The sequence below is a fragment of the Aquarana catesbeiana genome, linkage group LG02 (genome assembly GCF_042186555.1).
Source record: "Aquarana catesbeiana isolate 2022-GZ linkage group LG02, ASM4218655v1, whole genome shotgun sequence".
NCBI lineage: Eukaryota > Metazoa > Chordata > Amphibia > Anura > Ranidae > Aquarana > Aquarana catesbeiana.
In genome coordinates this window covers 320596694-320614983 of record NC_133325.1, presented here as the reverse complement: position 1 = coordinate 320614983, position 18290 = coordinate 320596694, and the positions used below count along the sequence as shown (strand labels likewise).

General features: G+C 48.3%; 1 long non-coding RNA gene across 3 annotated transcripts in view; it reads right to left on the bottom strand.

Moving 5' to 3' along the window:
- The window catches only part of LOC141127900 (uncharacterized), a 192385-nt gene that overhangs the window by 95701 nt on the left and 78394 nt on the right, over nt 1–18290 (bottom strand). The window lies entirely within an intron of this gene.

Sequence of the window (18290 nt, the reverse complement as noted above, 5' to 3'; positions counted from 1 at the left end):
CAGCCTACAGCGCTGGAGTCGCTGATTTACGTATCGTGAGAGCAAACACTGTTGCTATCAAGATAAATAAATCAGTGCTGCAGCTGAATGGCGTACCTAAAAAGAAAATAATGGTTAACAATAAAACACAATAAACATAAAGTATAAAAGAATTACATACCTGAAAAGCAAACCTGATAAAACATAGTAACAATAAAACATTGCAGTTATAAAATGCAGTAAAACAGAGAACAATAGGGAGAGAACAATAGAGAGAGAATAGAGAAAGAACAATAAAACGACAACTATTTTTGACTTTTTTATTTTATTTTATTTTTTGTATTTGTTTAACTTTTTTTTTTTTTTTACACTTTTATTTGGAACTGTAACGGTTTGGGTCTCTCAAAATGCGATGGCATCACTGGAGACCCTGTGAAAGTGTGTCCTAGTCTGTGCAGTGCTGTACCTTATGCTAATACTCCACACTCTAGTGTGTGGTAGCGTTCAAAACATTCACTGATGCAAAGACCAGGTTGGTTAGGACAGGAGGGACAATAATAGCTGGTATCACGCCTATATCTACACGACATCTTCTTTGGGGTGATCGTTGGGTAGGGGTACCAGGGAGGACATACGGAAAATGCCTCTCATGCCGCCGGCTCACTGCATTTGCGTTGGGAAGTTGAACCACAGCACTGTCTGGAAACAGAAGGGCTGTGATGATCTCTTCCTGGAATTTAAGAAAGGATGCAGTTCGTCCTGACACCTTGTGTAGCACATAAGCGTTCAGCAGAGCCAATTGGAATAAGTATACAGACACTTTTTTGTACCAGCATCTGGCTTTATGGACAATTAAGTACCGTGCCATCAACTGGTCATTGAGGTCCGTGGACACAGACGGGTTTCTCCACAACACCAGTCGCCATTGGAATTTGGACTGTCATATCTGCGTGAAGGGAGGACAGAACGAAAACATTCCGTTTATCCCTCCACTTCACCGCGAGCAAATTATTACTTCTCAAGCAGGCTCTCTCCCCCAGCCTAAGATGGGAATCTACAAGCTGCTGGGGTAAGCCCCAGCGATTAGATCACATGGTACCTCATGCGCCAATTCCATGATCAAACAAGTGACTAAAAAGTGTCACGCTTGTGTAATAATTGTCCACATACAAGTGGTACCCCTTTCCAAATAAGGGTGACACCAAGTCCCACACAATCTTACCAGCGTTTCCTATGTAGTTTGGGCAGTTCTCCGGCTCCAAGTGACGATCTTTTCCCTCGTAAACCATAAAACTATATGTATAGCCTGTTGCCCTGTCACAGAGCTTATACATCTTGACCCCATATCTGGCACGCTTGCTGGGAAGATACTGTTTGAAAGACAAGCGGCCAGAAAACTTAATCAGGGACTCATCAACGCAGACAACTTGATTGGGAGTAAGCAATGCTGCAAACTGTTGGTTAAAGTGGTTTACGAGGAGACGAATTTAGTGGAGCCAATTGTATTCAGGGTCACCCAGAGGACGACAGAGTTCATTGTCATTAAAATGCATGAACCGCAAGATCTGCTTGTATCGTGTCCTGGTTAGGGATGAGCCGAACACCCCCCTGTTCGGTTCGCACCAGAACATGCGAACAGGAAAAAAGTTCGTTCGAACATGCGAACACCGTTAAAGTCTATGGGACACGAACATGAATAATCAAAAGTGCTAATTTTCAAGGCTTATATGCAAGTTATTGTCATAAAAAGTGTTTGGGGACCTGGGTCCTGCCCCAGGGGACATGGATCAATGCAAAAAAAAGTTTTAAAAACGGCCGTTTTTTCAGGAGCAGTGATTTTAATAATGCTTAAAGTCAAACAATAAAAGTGTAATATCCCTTTAAATTTCGTACCTGGGGGGTGTCTATAGTGTGCCTGTAAAGGGGCGCATGTTTCCTGTGTTTAGAACAGTCTGACAGCAAAATGACATTTTGAAGGAAAAAACTCATTTAAAACTACCCGCGGCTATTGCATTGCCGACAATACACATAGAAGTTCATTGATAAAAAACGGCATGGGAATTCCCCAAAGGGGAACCCCGAACCAAAATTAAAAAAAAAAAATGACGTGGGGGTCCCCCTAAATTCCATACCAGGCCCTTCAGGTCTGGTATGGATATTAAGGGGAACCCCAGCCAAAATTAAAAAAAAAAATGACGTGGGGTTCCCCCTAAATTCCATACCAGACCCTTCAGGTCTGGTATGGATTTTAAGGGGAACCCCGCGCCAAAAAAAAAAAAAAAAACGGCGTGGGGTCCCCCCAAAAATCCATACCAGACCCTTATCCGAGCACGCAACCTGGCAGGCCGCAGGAAAAGAGGGGGGGACGAGAGTGCGGCCCCCCCTCCCTCCTGAACCGTACCAGGCCACATGCCCTCAACATTGGGAGGGTGCTTTGGGGTAGCCCCCCAAAACACCTTGTCCCCATGTTGATGAGGACAAGGGCCTCATCCCCACAACCCTGGCCGGTGGTTGTGGGGGTCTGCGGGCGGGGGGCTTATCGGAATCTGGAAGCCCCCTTTAACAAGGTGACCCCCAGATCCCGGCCCCCCCCCTGTGTGAAATGGTAAGGGGGTACATAAGTACCCCTACCATTTCACGAAAAAAGTGTCAAAAATGTTAAAAATGACAAGAGACAGTTTTTGACAATTCCTTTATTTAAATGCTTCTTCTTTCTTCTATCTTGCTTCATCTTCTGGTTCTTCTGGCTCTTCTGGTTCTTCTGGTTCTTCTGGTTCTTCCTCCGGCGTTCTCGTCCAGCATCTCCTCCGCGGCGTCTTCTGTCTTCTTCTCCTCGGGCCGCTCCGCACCCATGGCATGGGGGGGAGGCTCCCGCTCTTCTCTTCTTCTCTTCTTCTCTTCTTCTCTTCTTCTTTTCTTCTTTTCTTCTTTTCTTCTCTTCTTCTTCATTTTCTTCTCCGGGCCGCTCCGCAATCCATGCTGGCATGGAGGGAGGCTCCCGCTGTGTGACGGCGCTCCTCGTCTGACAGTTCTTAAATAACAGAGGGGGGCGGGGCCACCCGGTGACCCCGCCCCCCTCTGACGCACGGTGACTTGACGGGACTTCCCTGTGACGTCACGGGGAATGCCACAGGGAAGTCCCGTCAAGTCACCGTGCGTCAGAGGGGGGCGGGGTCACCGGGTGGCCCCGCCCCCCTCTGTTATTTAAGAACTGTCAGACGAGGAGCGCCGTCACACAGCGGGAGCCTCCCTCCATGCCAGCATGGATTGCGGAGCGGCCCGGAGAAGAAAATGAATAGGAAGAAGAGAAGAAGAGAAGAAAAGAAGAAAAGAAGAAAAGAAGAGAAGAAGAGAAGAGCGGGAGCCTCCCCCCCATGCCATGGGTGCGGAGCGGCCCGAGGAGAAGAAGACAGAAGACGCCGCGGAGGAGATGCTGGACGAGAACGCCGGAGGAAGAACCAGAAGAACCAGAAGAGCCAGAAGAACCAGAAGATGAAGCAAGATAGAAGAAAGAAGAAGCATTTAAATAAAGGAATTGTCAAAAACTGTCTCTTGTCATTTTTAACATTTTTGACACTTTTTTCGTGAAATGGTAGGGGTACTTATGTACCCCCTTACCATTTCACACAGGGGGGGGGCCGGGATCTGGGGGTCACCTTGTTAAAGGGGGCTTCCAGATTCCGATAAGCCCCCCGCCCGCAGACCCCCACAACCACCGGCCAGGGTTGTGGGGATGAGGCCCTTGTCCTCATCAACATGGGGACAAGGTGTTTTGGGGGGCTACCCCAAAGCACCCTCCCAATGTTGAGGGCATGTGGCCTGGTACGGTTCAGGAGGGAGGGGGGGCCGCACTCTTGTCCCCCCCTCTTTTCCTGCGGCCTGCCAGGTTGCGTGCTCGGATAAGGGTCTGGTATGGATTTTTGGGGGGACCCCACGCCGTTTTTTTTTTTTTTTTTGGCGCGGGGTTCCCCTTAAAATCCATACCAGACCTGAAGGGTCTGGTATGGAATTTAGGGGGAACCCCACGTCATTTTTTTTTTTAAATTTTGGCCGGGGTTCCCCTTAATATCCATACCAGACCTGAAGGGCCTGGTATGGAATTTAGGGGGACCCCCACGTCATTTTTTTTTTTTAATTTTGGTTCGGGGTTCCCCTTTGGGGAATTCCCATGCCGTTTTTATCAATGAACTTCTATGTGTATTGTCGGCAATGCAATAGCCGCGGGTAGTTTTAAATGAGTTTTTTCCTTCAAAATGTCATTTTGCTGTCAGACTGTTCTAAACACAGGAAACATGCGCCCCTTTACAGGCACACTAAAGACACCCCCCAGGTACGAAATTTAAAGGGATATTACACTTTTATTGATTGACTTTAAGTATTATTAAAATCACTGCTCCTGAAAAAACGGCCGTTTTTAAAACTTTTTTTTGCATTGATCCATGTCCCCTGGGGCAGGACCCAGGTCCCCAAACACTTTTTATGACAATAACTTGCATATTAGCCTTTAAAATTAGCACTTTTGATTTCTCCCATAGACTTTTAAAGGGTGTTCCGCGGCATTCGAATTTGCCGCGAACACCCCAAATTGTTCGCTGTTCGGTGAACTTGCGAACAGCCAATGTTCGAGTCGAACATGAGTTCGACTCGAACTCGAAGCTCATCCCTAGTCCTGGTCATGCAAGCAGAGAACATGGGCATATAGTGAATTGGGTCAGTGGACCAATATGACTGCAACTCACTTTTTTTAACTATGCCCATGAGGAGGGATAGGCCCAGAAAGGTCTTGAAATCCGAAGCCGTAATAGGTTTCCATTCTCTGGTAAGGGTCAAATGGGGATTAACAGCGATAAATTGACCAGCATACAAATTGCTTTGGTCCACAGTAGATCTATCGAGATCTTCCGTGAAAAACAGCGAATAAAAATCAAGTGACCTAAAATCAACTGTTTCCACCTGAATTCCGGGTTGGCCAGTGAATGGGGGAAGTACGAGTGCTGCAGAAGTGGTGGGCTCCCAATTAGGATTGGCATATTCTACAGGAAGGGCACTATGGGTTCGACGGGCCTGTGTTTGTCTTCTTGGTGGCTGCGGGACACTAATTGTGCTAGCCACCGCACCAGCTTGAACTGCACTTATGGGACTCACCATGTCACTACGTGATACTGCAGTGCTGGATTTACAACCAGGATGTACTAGGCCGCTGGTTCTTGCCAGTTCACCAGAAGGATGAGCGGCACTAGTACTGGCTCTCTGCTCCATACGAGAGCCCTGCAGTTCTTACACCTCAACAACAGAAGAACGGGGTCAGATACACCTGACCTTGGCAGGGACCACTACTCCATCGTCAGAGCTATCTGTCAGGGTGCCGCTGCTGTCTACTGCATCGTATTCTGAGCCTGAATCTGACAGAGGGGTGACTCTCATCTCTCATGCTCAGAAATGTGTAGACCTCTTCACTAGTGTACCTTCGATTAAACATTGTGGCCTCTAAATTTACTGGTACAACTAGTGAAACTCACAGGAATAAAGAGCACCTGATTGTCAGCGACTGCTTCAAACGTTACCAAAGCTCCGTACGGGTACGGAGATTCACACAGCAGTGCCATTCTGCCACCGTATTTCGGCATGAGCCGGTCGGGAACCGGTTAACAGAGAGGGGCCTCTTACATTTATGGCCTGTAGGACAAGGGACCCCACACATTGGTGGACTGTTGAAGATCATAAATTAATGATCAGTGAAGAAGACCATCCTTCACATTGGTTGTCAATAGAAAATTTTCCCCTATTTGAAGGTCATTGGAGAAACGCCTCGCTTACATTGGTGATAAGCACAGAAGGACCTCTTACTTTTATGGCCAGTAGGACAAGAGACCCCTACACTGGTGGACAACTGAAGATCATTCTTTATATTATTGATTAGTGATTAAAGGCGATACGAAAACGCACAATGCAAAAACCGGATGGAAAAATTCGTACGACGAGCTGTCTGGCAATTTTCGGATCGTTAGTACGGTGCTTTCGACAGCCGATTTAGCTTTTTCGTCTGACAAAAGCTGGATGTGTAGATTATAACATTTTTGTCGGATGTGAACTCAACGTCCGATTTTCGTTTCATTAGTATGGTTTTCGTCCGAAAAAAAAACCGTAAGAGCAAGACTACGCATGTTCAGAAACAAAAGAATACATACAAAACTTTTCAACACATTATGTCACTTCTGACGTTGTATTCTGTCGTACAAAAAATGTCATATTTTGAGTGACCTCTTCACTTTCGACATGAGACTAGCTTACCACAAAAAATGGACATTCAGTCGTCCGAAAATCTAAGTCTGTGTACGAGGCTTAAGACCTTCCTTTACATTGATTGTCATTAGAAAACTTTCCCCTATTTGAAGGTCAGTAGTGAAGGGCCTCCATTATATTTGTGGCCAGCAGAGAAGAACGCCTTACATTTATGTTCGAAGGATAAAGACTCTCATATTAGTGGAACGTTGGAGGAAAAATGTCCTTTATTTTAGTGGTTTTGTTAAAGGTTACTCAAAGAGCGTCTGATGTCCAGACAGAGATGCTAGCTCAGGGTTGAAAGAGTTATGTAAATCTTGGTACCTATGTCGTTCTAGCTGTGTTTACAAATCTCTCGCACAGGTCAAACTCCTTCTGCAGACTCTCACCTTGTGATTTGCTACTAAGTTTTAATGTACATTTTTAGTGATCACTGGGAGAGAGGAGACCAAATAAATGTTTTGCCCTGCTTGCAGCAGACTGGTGACATCATCGCAGCCTAGGCAGAATCACTGTACTAGAGCTCTAAGACTAGTTTTAAATATTAAGACAGGTAGAACTTTTCTGAAAATGTATACTGTTGCTCTATATTGTGATGTGGCAGGCAGTGGCAGAACTACCGCCATAGCGACACACGCTGGTGCTATGGGGCCCGCAGCCAAGTGGGGCCCAGTGGGGACAGGCGGCTCCGCGGGTGAGAGCGGGCGGCTCCGCGGGTGAGAGCGGGCGGCTCCGCGGGTGAGAGCGGGTGGCTCCGTGGATGAGAGTGGGCGGCTCCGCGTCGGAGCTCTGAGGGCTGTCAGGCGGCTCGCTTGTTGAGACAGCTGGGCGGCTTGTGTGTGAGTGGGCTGGCCAATCAGGGAGCTGGCAGGCGGGGGCGCATAGAGATGACATCATCTCTCACCGCCCAGCGCCCTCCCTGCATCCCTGCAGTGCAGTTCCCCCTTCACTGTGCAGGCAGCCTCGGGAAGCAGAGAGATGACATTATCTCTCTGCTGCCTGACTGATAATCTGCTGCCTGACACAGCAGGAAAGTGACACAGCAAGTGACAATCCGTAATGTGTGACAGGTGAAGTGGCAAGTGACAATCCGTAATGTGTGGCAAGTGACAATCCGTGATGTGGCAAGTGACAATCTTTAACATGTGGCAGGCGACGTGGCAAGTGACAATCCGTAATGTGTGGCAAGTAACAATCTGTGACGTGGAAAGTGACAATCCGTAATGTGTGGCAAGTGACAATCCGTGACGTGGAAAGTGACAATCCGTAAAGTGTGGCAAGTGACAATCCGTGACGTGGAAAGTGACAATCTGTAATGTGTGGCAGGTGACGTGGCAAGTGACAATCCGTAATGTGTGGCAGGTGACGTGGCAAGTGACAATCTGGGACGTGGCAAGTGACAATCCGTAATGTGTGGGAGGTGACGTGGCAAGTGACAATCCGGGACGTGGCAAGTGGACAATCGGCAACATGTGGCAGGTGACATTCTACAACGTGTGACAAGTGACAATCTGCATCTGGTGGCAGGCGACATGGCAAGTGGACAATACGCAACGTGTGGCAGGTGATGTGGCAAGTGACATTCTGTGACAAGTTGCATCTGGTGGCAGGCAACGGTGGCAAGTGACACGCTCAGGGCTCCCACTGATTCTGCATTATGGTGAGTTGAACTATTTAATTTTATATAACAGAGCAGAAATTGGTTAGAAGGCTGGAGGTCAGCAATATGTGTCCTTCAGAGGCTGCATACAGTATACTGCATACTTTGTTGTTCAAAATTAATATAAGCTGTTGCCTGGGTACTGTGCCACAACCAATCAACGCGATCGAAGGCCTTCTCGGCAGCGGTTGAAAGAATTATATAGGGCTTCTGATTGGGACGGGTGCGGGCCCCGTAGATGAGTTGGCTGGCTCTAATGGGGTTGTCCCTTGCTTCCCTCCCTGTGATAAACCGGTTTGGTCGGGATGGATAATATGGGGCAAAAGACGTCTCAGCCTGTTCTCCAGGATTTTCACCAGAATCTTAACATCAACGTTGAGGAGGGACATGGGGCGATAACTTTGGGGGTCCATTGGGTCCTTCCTTTGGCAGTACCGTGATGTGAGCTAGCAGCGACTCAGTGGGGATAGGGGTTCCCTCAATGATTGAGTTGAAATAGTTACACATAGGGGATACCAAAAGGGGCAGAAAAGTGTCATGAAAGGCGTCCTGTTAGCACGACCGTCGGCGGAAGATCGTTTAACAGAACCACTGTTGTTAGAGCCAGAGGACACGTTCGGAGGCGCGTTGGCGCGAACGGACGCGGGCGGGTGCGCACTCGTACGAACGGGTGTATGCGGGTGCACGATGGTACGAACGGGCACGTACAGTCGGTACACGGGCGTGCACGAGTGCACGTGGATGTGCGCAGACATGCAGTGTGACAGCGTTTGGCGCCATTAGGCCTATTTAAAGGAGCCTGTCAGCATGCTTTCTTGCTGTCCGGTCTACAGCGTTCCCTGTGACCCTAAGCTACCTGAATACCTGCCTACCTGTTTCCTGTTATCCGGCCTGTTCCTGACTATTCTTGTTTGCTGCCAGTCCCTGATCCCGGCTCGTCTGACTACTCTCCTGCCTCCTCCTTCGGTTATCTGTTGCCCGCCTGTTGCCAACCCGGACTGTATCTTGACTATTCTTCTGCCTCCGTTTGGTACCTGCTTGCCCGCCAGTGTTGATCCGGTCTGTCTGATTCTGCTTGTGCTCCAGCTGAACTACAGAACACCTCCCTGTTGCCTGCTGTTCCAGAGTTCCTGCCTGCTACAGTGCACCTCCCACAGCCAGTGGTTCCAGTGTTCCTGCCAGAGTTCCAGTGCACCCTCCTACAGCTTGCTGTTCCAGTGCTCCAGCTGAACTACAGAACACCTCCCTGTTGCCTGCTGTTCCAGAGTTCCTGCCTGCTTCAGTGCTTCTCCTTACGGCCAGTGGTTCCAGTGTTCCAGACGGTTCTCCAGTGCATCTTCTTACAGTCTGCTGTTCCGGTGTTCCAGTTGAACTTCAGAGACATCTGCCACTTGCCAGGCACTTGTGGCCCCCTGCGCTCTTGAGTCCCTGTTTCCTCTATCAGGGGTTCTTGAGCCAGAGGCACACGAGAGGCCATTCCCTGCATTCTGGGCTCCGCCACCAGGTACGTGACAGTACCGGACAGCCATGTCTGAGCCCACGCAGGGAGCCTCTCCCATGGACGAGCTCTGCCGTCATCTTGCTGGACTTACCCAAGCAGTAAAGAGCCTACAAGAAGGCTATACCCAACTGGAAGGCCGAGTCCAAGCTTTAGCAGCTTCCTCACCTCCTGCTTCCGTGACTCCTGCTGCACCCTCAGTGGTGATGCTGTCGCCTGAAACCAGGGTCCCCACGCCTGAAAGATTTTCGGGCAACCGGAGTAAATTCAGGAGTTTTCCTAATTCATGTGAACTTTTTTTTGCTCTTCAGCCAAGGACTTTCTCTCTGGAGGCTACTAAAGTGGGGTTTGTGATCTCGCTGTTGTCTGGCGAGCCTCAGTCCTGGGCCCATCGTCTTCTAGAAAAGAAGGATGTTTCACTTGACACCTTAAATGACTTCTTTCAGGCCATGTCATCGCTATATGAGGATCCTCAATTAACAGCCACTGCAGAGGCAGCCTTGCATGCTCTACAACAAGGCCGCCGGCCTGTGGAGGACTACGTGTCGGAATTCAGACATTGGAGTTCCGACACGAACTGGAATAATGCTGCCTTACGGTACCAGTTCCGTATGGGCCTTTCAGAATCCCTAAAAGATGAACTGGCCCGAGTGGGCATTCCAGAGACTCTAGAGGGGCTCATAGACCTCTCTATCCAGATAGATAGACGCCTCAGGGAACGGCGTACGGAGCGATCCTCTGGTCCTTCTCGTCCTGTCTGGATGTTGCCCCGTGTGCCTAGCTCTTCCCAATCTGCTTCACCAGCTTCAACCACCGTTACCTCAGACACTCCAGAACCGATGCAGTTGGGCCTCTTACGCCCTTCACTTACTCCTGAAGAGCGTCAACGCCGTCGGGCCGGTAACCTGTGTATGTACTGCGGGGAATCTGGACATTTTGTACGGACATGCCCGGCGAAGCTTCGTAAGTGCTTTTCTATCTCCCCTGCTCTTACTCCTGCTGTACTCAATGACGTTTCTCATCTGGCTGTTCCGATTCTCTTACAGCTCCCAGGAGGGAATTTCCCAACCAGCGCTATCATTGATTCCGGGGCCTGCAGCGGTTTCATAGACTTGTCCTTTGCTTCCAGACATCACATTCCCCTTCGGCCCAGAGTGAAAGGACTTTCTGTATTTTTGGCCGATGGCTCTACCCTCAGATCAGGGCCAGTAACTCAGGAGACTGTACCTCTGCATACCACCATTGCCGGCATTCACCAAGAGCTACTCAGTCTAGATGTCATTGAGTCTCCTCTATTCCCCATCATACTAGGCATGCCGTGGCTAAAGGCACATAATCCGCAGATTGATTGGACCTCAGGGAAGATTGAGTTTGTATCCTCTTACTGCCAGCAACACTGTCTACCAGAAGTCACCGATGCCCCTTCTTCCCTACTCTGCATGGAAACTGATACCGAAACCTGCCGAATTGTACCTGAAGCCTACCACAGCTTCTTGGACGTTTTCAGTCAAAAGGGGGCTGAGATCCTTCCTCCCCACCGGCCATACGATTGCCCAATCGAACTTCTCCCAGGAGCAGAGATTCCTTTTGGGAGGATTTTCCCTTTGTCAGAACTAGAACTAGGGGCATTGAAGACTTATATTGATGACAATCTGGAGAAAGGGTTCATCCGACCCTCCACGTCCCCGGCAGGAGCAGGAATCTTCTTTGTGGAGAAGAAAGACCATTCTTTACGCCCTTGTGTGGATTATCGAGCACTTAATAAAATCACAATTAAAAACCAATATCCTTTACCCTTGGTGCCCGAACTTTTTCAAAGACTAGGGTCTGCAGTAGTGTTTTCCAAGCTGGATCTTCGTGGTGACTACAACCTTGTCCGCATTCGTAGAGGAGACGAATGGAAGACGGCTTTCCGTACCCGATTTGGGCACTTTGAGTATTTGGTCATGCCCTTTGGACTGTGCAATGCTCCTGCTACATTTCAACACTTTGTGAATGACATCTTCAGAGACTATCTTGACCTGTTTGTTATTATCTATTTAGATGATATCCTGATCTTTTCTTCTTCTTTAGCTGAGCATCGTGAACATGTCAGAAATGTCTTGACCCGACTACGGCTACATGGCCTCTACGCCAAACCTGAGAAGTGTGTCTTTGAACAAGAGAGTATCCAGTTCCTTGGGCTAATCATCTCTGTAGAGGGTATTAAGATGGACCCTCAGAAGGTCTCGGCTATTCTGGACTGGCCCGCTCCCACCGACAAGAAGGGAATCCAAAGTTTTGTAGGATTTGCAAATTTCTACAGGAAATTCATCAGAGGATTCTCAACCATCATTTCTCCTATCACAAAGTTAACTAAGCAGGGCCTTAAGTTCCATTGGTCTACTGAAGCTCAGGCGGCCTTCACAACGCTAAAAGATCTGTTTGTTTCAGCCTCAGTCTTAAAGCACCCAGATCCCACATTACCATACATTTTGGAGGTGGATGCCTCGGAAATAGCGGTTGGTGCAGTGCTTTCCCAGAGACAGGGGCCTAGGGCTCTTTTGCATCCAGTCGCTTTCTTTTCTCGCAAATTATCCGAAGCGGAGAGAAACTATGATGTGGGCGATCGAGAATTGTTGGCAATCAAAGCCGCACTTGAAGAGTGGCGATATCTCCTGGAGGGAGCAGCTCATCCAATTCTTGTTTATACAGACCACAAGAATCTGGAATATTTAAAGACTGCCAAGAGATTAAGACTACGACAGGCCAGGTGGGCACTTTTCTTTACCAGATTTTCATTCCACATAACCTACCGCCCCAGATCAAAGAACATCAAGCCTGACGCACTGTCACGAATGTACAACGGACCTGAAGCATCTCCATCCCCAGACACCATCTTATCCTCAGGAAACTTTCTGCTGCTCCAAGGGGATCTACTCTCACAGATCAAGCAAGCTTCTAGAGACGCCTCTGCTCCACCTGATTCAGCTCCACAGTCCAGAGACGAGCTTCTTTGGTTCAAAGATAGGATCTTCGTACCCCAGGAGTTGCGAGCGGCAGTTCTTAGTTCCTGTCATGACCACATGTTGGCCGGCCATTTTGGTGTGCACAAAACATCTGAACTCCTTCAGCGCACATTCTGGTGGCCGCAGTTAAGGAAGGATTGCAGGGACTATGTGGAAGCATGTGCCACTTGCATTCAAAACAAGGGCAGCAAGTGTAAGGCTTGGGGTCTGTTGAAGCCATTACCTGTTCCGGAGAAGCCATGGAGGATGATCTCCATGGATTTTATTGTCGAGCTGCCACCTTCTGAAGGCTACACTACAATCTTTGTAGTGGTGGATAGACTATCAAAAATGGCTCATTTCTTACCAATGAAGGGCACACCTACTGCTGCTGAGACTGCAAGGACGTTTATCAAGGAAGTGGTGAGGCTTCATGGCATTCCTGCAAATATTACTTCAGATCGGGGGGTGCAATTTACTTCCAAGTTTTGGAGAGCACTTTGTGGATCCTTGAAAATTGACCTTTCTTTCTCCTCTGCCTATCACCCCCAAACAAATGGCCAGACGGAAAGAACAAATCAGACGCTGGAGCAGTATCTGCGCTGTTTTTCTTCTTTCTCCCAGGATGATTGGGCTCCGCTCCTACCTCTTGCCGAATTTGCTTATAATAATTCTGTCCATTCCGCCACAAAGCAGTCACCGTTTTTTGCAAATTATGGTTTCCATCCTCTGTTCCTGTCCAGTAACATCCCGGAGTGCCCAGTACCAGCTGTCCAGGAGAATCTAGACTTCTTTGAGTCAAATAGTAAACTCCTGCAGGAGACTATGGCAAGGACTCAGAATTACAACAAAGAGGTGTTTGACAAAAAGAGAAGAGGGGAACTTGACCTCAAGCCCGGGGATCAGGTCTGGCTGTCTACTTTGCATTTAAAACTGGCATGTCCTTCCAAAAAATTGGGCCCTAAATTTGTGGGTCCCTTCCCAGTTCTAAGGAAGATTAATAACGTGGCCTATGAACTGAAGTTACCGGAGTCATTCCGGATCCACCCGGTCTTTCACGTGGCTCTACTCAAACCCACGGTTCCTGATCCTTTTGCCAACCGGAGGGTTGATCCCCCTGAACCTGTAATCGTTGACGGAGAAACCGAATATGAGGTTGAGTCCATTCTGGATTGCAGGAAGAGACGTAACCAAGTCCAGTTTTTGATTAAATGGAAGGGGTACGGGCCTGAGGAGAACTCCTGGGAGCCGGAGTCCAACATTCATGCGAGGAGGCTGATTCTTGCCTTTAAAAGGTCTCATCCAAGTAAGATGGCACAGTTGGGCATCCGGAGGCTGCCCCTTGGGGGGGGGCAATGTCATGAAAGGCGTCCTGTTAGCACGACCGTCGGCGGAAGATCGTTTAACAGAACCACTGTTGTTAGAGCCAGAGGACGCGTTTGGAGGCGCGTTGGCGCAAACGGATGCGGGCGGGTGCGCGCTCGTACGAACGGGTGTACGCGAGTGCACGATGGTACGAACGGGCACGTACGGTCGGTACGCGGGCGTGCACGAGTGCACGTGGATGCGCGCAGACGTGCAGTGTGACAGCGTTTGGCGCCATTAGGCCTATTTAAAGGAGCCTGTCAGCACGCTTTCTTGCTGTCCGGTCTACAGCGTTCCCTGTGACCCTAAGCTACCTGAATACCTGCCTACCTGTTTCCTGTTATCCGGCCTGTTCCTGACTATTCTTGTTTGCTGCCAGTCCCTGATCCCGGCTCGTCTGACTACTCTCCTGCCTCCTCCTTCGGTTATCTGTTGCCCGCCTGTTGCCAACCCGGACTGTATCTTGACTATTCTTCTGCCTCCGTTTGGTACCTGCTTGCCCGCCAGTGTTGATCCGGTCTGTCTGATTCTGCTTGTGCTCCAGCTGAACTACAGAACACCTCCCTGTTGCCTGCTGTTCCAGAGTTCCTGCCTACTACAGTGCACCTCCCACAGCCAGTGGTTCCAGTGTTCCTGCCAGAGTTCCAGTGCACCCTCCTACAGCTTGCTGTTCCAGTGCTCCAGCTGAACTACAGAACACCTCCCTGTTGCCTGCTGTTCCAGAGTTCCTGCCTGCTTCAGTGCTTCTCCTTACGGCCAGTGGTTGCAGTGTTCCAGACGGTTCTCCAGTGCATCTTCTTACAGTCTGCTGTTCCGGTGTTCCAGTTGAACTTCAGAGACATCTGCCACTTGCCAGGCACTTGTGGCCCCCTGCGCTCTTGAGTCCCTGTTTCCTCTATCAGGGGTTCTTGAGCCAGAGGCACACGAGAGGCCATTCCCTGCATTCTGGGCTCCGCCACCAGGTACGTGACAAAAAGTCTTATAATACGCCCCAGTATAATCATCTGGTCCAGGGCTCTTTCCATTGGGCAGGGACTTCACTATCAACTCTATCTCACGGGGGTAATCGTGAGAGGTCATCTTTATTGCGTAGGGTGACCTGTTTTCCACCTCTAGTCACCTGTAAGAAGAAGGGGAAGCCCCAGCGGTATGGCAATCCTGCTTCCTGGATCACAGCCAAAAGGGGGCGGAGAGCCCTGCGCTGCATGAGGGTGCGCCTGGAGAAGTTCCAGTAGAAAAATAAACGCGTGGCATCAAAATCATAAAAGGGCTTGCCGCACATTTTTTGCATAATGCGGTCTTTGAGGGTGTATTTGTGGAACTTACAAATTATGTCCCTGAGATTGTCCACATCCTGAGATGGGGGTCTTAGTGCTCTATATGCGTGGTCTATTTCTATGGGAGCAGATGCTGGTATGCCCAGTATGTCCCTGAAGATATCTTACAGCGTGGGGATAATGTCCTTTGAAGCTGCGGCCTCTGGCAGACCCCGGATCCTAATATTAGCCCTCCTACTGCGGTTTTCAACATCATCTAACTGACACGGTAAGGTTTCAATCTGTTGGTCCTGCATGTGGCACTTAGAATGCAGCAGAGCAATAATAGGGAGAGCCTCCTCCAGTTTCTCTTCTAAGGATTCCACCCTGTTGCCCAGGTGTGAGGTATCTGCCTTAATCTGAGCAATATCTTCTGTGAAAGCTTTCTCTAACTTGCAGGTGAAGCGCTCCAGGTCTTCTCTGGTGGGGAGGGACATAATATGGCGTCTGATGTCTTCATCCCCAAGGAAGTCAGACACCTCAGAACGACCACCTGGGGAGGTAGGGGAGAATGGAGGGGCTGAGTCACTCACTGACCTTGTGGATGGAACCGGGGAAGCTTGGGAAGCCACCTCTTTCGGTGGCCGAGCCGCGGCCATGGCTGGCTGGGAGAATTTCATGGCTTTCTGGGCCTTCCCAGTCGGCGCCATCTTGGAGACCTCGCGGCCCTGTCCTCGAGTCCCCGGGAAATAAGAATCCAGCTGTCCTTGCCGTGTGCGGCCGGTCTGTGTAAGCTGGGAGGACTGCCGCAGTCGCTGGGACATGGAGGGAGCCGTGGGCAGTAGGTAACCCCCACTGTAACTGCGTTGTAAGCGACGATGGAGCGGAGCTGAGGCAAAAAACATGCTCACTCCTCCATAAAGCTTTTATGGGGATGCATGGGAACGTAAAATATTCGACCAGCACAGAAAAAAAAACCATTGTCCCATTCACACAGAATGAATGTACATGCACTTTCACTGTGAATTTTTTTATAAATACACCTGTTGGTCATGGATATATCCCTGCTTTGACAGCCACAGGTTTGCCATTTTTAAAATTATTCCAAGACTACTTTCAAACTACCCAGTGACTAACATTTTAAATTTGATTAAATAATTCATATTTTACTATTCCCAGAAAGTTGACAGGCTCCTGTTTACAAGTTCACCCCGATAATCCTAATGAAGTTTTCGTTTATAGAGATTACGCACAGAGTTTAATAGGTCAAGAGTGGCTTATACTACTTTTAATTAGAGATAGAAAGTCTGAAAGGAATCAGCTTCTGCTGTGCTCTCTGTTTCAAAAACTCATAGTACATACAATGATATGCAGCTGGTTTTGTGCCTTTAAACTTGCTTAGCATATTTTTTCAGTGCATCTATGAAAGTAAAAAAAAAAGAGGTTCACTCTACTAGTTTTTATTTGGTCAAAAGCGCTTCCCTTACTAAGGTGTCATGCTCATTTGTTGCTTGCAATATATTAATGGCATTGTCATCATTGTGTGAGCACTGCCACATGCGTACAATAGACATGTGCGGTTTGTTTCCTAGGAATCGAAAATTCGTACGAATTTCCAAAAATGCGTTTATTCGGAAGCGTCCGAAATACGAATTTCTATGCTTCCGAATTGTATACGAAATACGAAATTTTGTTGACAAATTTTGGATCCAAATTTCGTTACAACAGAAACGTGACTGGTGTTTTGTTGACCAATCAGAGGTTTTCTTCTGCTGCTGAGTGAGGGTTGGGAAAATTACCTTTTTTAATATGGGAGTGGGAGACTGGTACTGGTAGTCGATGGGAGATTCAGAATCGGACAAAATAAGAATGTTTGTTAATATCGTTTTATGATTGTCATAATTACGATTTTTCGTTATGATGAAGTTAAAAACCCAGAAAGTCAGCACAGCACAAGGATGTGGGAGCCCCTCATAATGAGAACAGCAGGACTACAGCCCCAGGAGGAAGTCAGCACAGCACAGGGATGGTGGGAGCCCCCAATAATGAGCACAGCACAGGGATGGTGGGAGCCCCTCATGAGCACAGCAGGGGTACAGCCCCTGGAGGAAGTCAGCACAGCACAGGGATGGTGGGAGCCCCTCATAATGAGCACAGCAGGGGTACAAACCCAGGAAGTCAGCACAGCACAGGGATGGTGGGAGCCCCTCATAATGAGCACAGCAGGGGTACAAACCCAGGAAGCCAGCACAGCACAGGGATGGTGGGAGCTCCTCATAATGAGCATAATGAGTCGACGACTGCCATACTGAGAAAGGTATTTTTTGCTTTTTAAATTCATCATAACAAACGTTCGTAATTGTTAAGAAAAGTTAATGAAAATTCGTATTTCGTACGAATCCAAATTGAATTTCGGACACGAATTACGAAATATGAATTAACGGCTAATACAAAACGGAACGGAAAGAAACAAAACTAATTTATTGCCGGCGCACATGTCCAGCGTACAACAGGCTTACATTGTAAGACACGGCATCCTACATGTAATCTTATCCAGCCAGTACATGCTTTTTTCTGGTTGATAGTGACTCTGGCAGGGAGCAGTGTCAGCCAACAAGGACAAGCAATGTTCTGTTGCAGCCTGATTCCGCCTCTGGCCTTTGCCTGCATAGTAGAGGATACAGAGATAGTCCACTCTCAAAATCTATTTAATAAAAAGTATTTTGCATAAAGTTTAAAATGTGAAAGTGGTCACCAGTGTATACCCTACCAACCTGTTTTACATCTGTTTAAATATCACAAAATTAAACTTTTCATTTAAGGAAGCTACACACCAACAACCTCACAAAATTTTATTCCACAGAGCCAAAAAAAAACAGTCCCTGTCCATAAAACACCCATTTTGAGGCTTTTTACCAGCAAAGATATAGTCGTAGATCTCTTCCATGGGCGCTTCATGGACAGGGACTGTCTTTCTGGCACTGTGGAATAAAGTTTTGCTGTTATCTGTGATGTCATCGGTGTGTGGCTGAGTATCTCTTCTCTGGTGTGCTTAGAGCACAGATGGCTCCCTTTCATTCTGGCACCCATCTCAAGGGGGAGTGTGGCTTTGGAGTGGAGCATCTCTTTTTCTTACAATTTAAGACTTTGTGCTCCTAAATTTAACACAGGTTGGAATGGTTTTTAATGAGTTATAATTCCTACAAAGCTGCACCACCCCATTCAAATGATCTTCTCACGCTGGGTAATGCTATTTCTGGGCT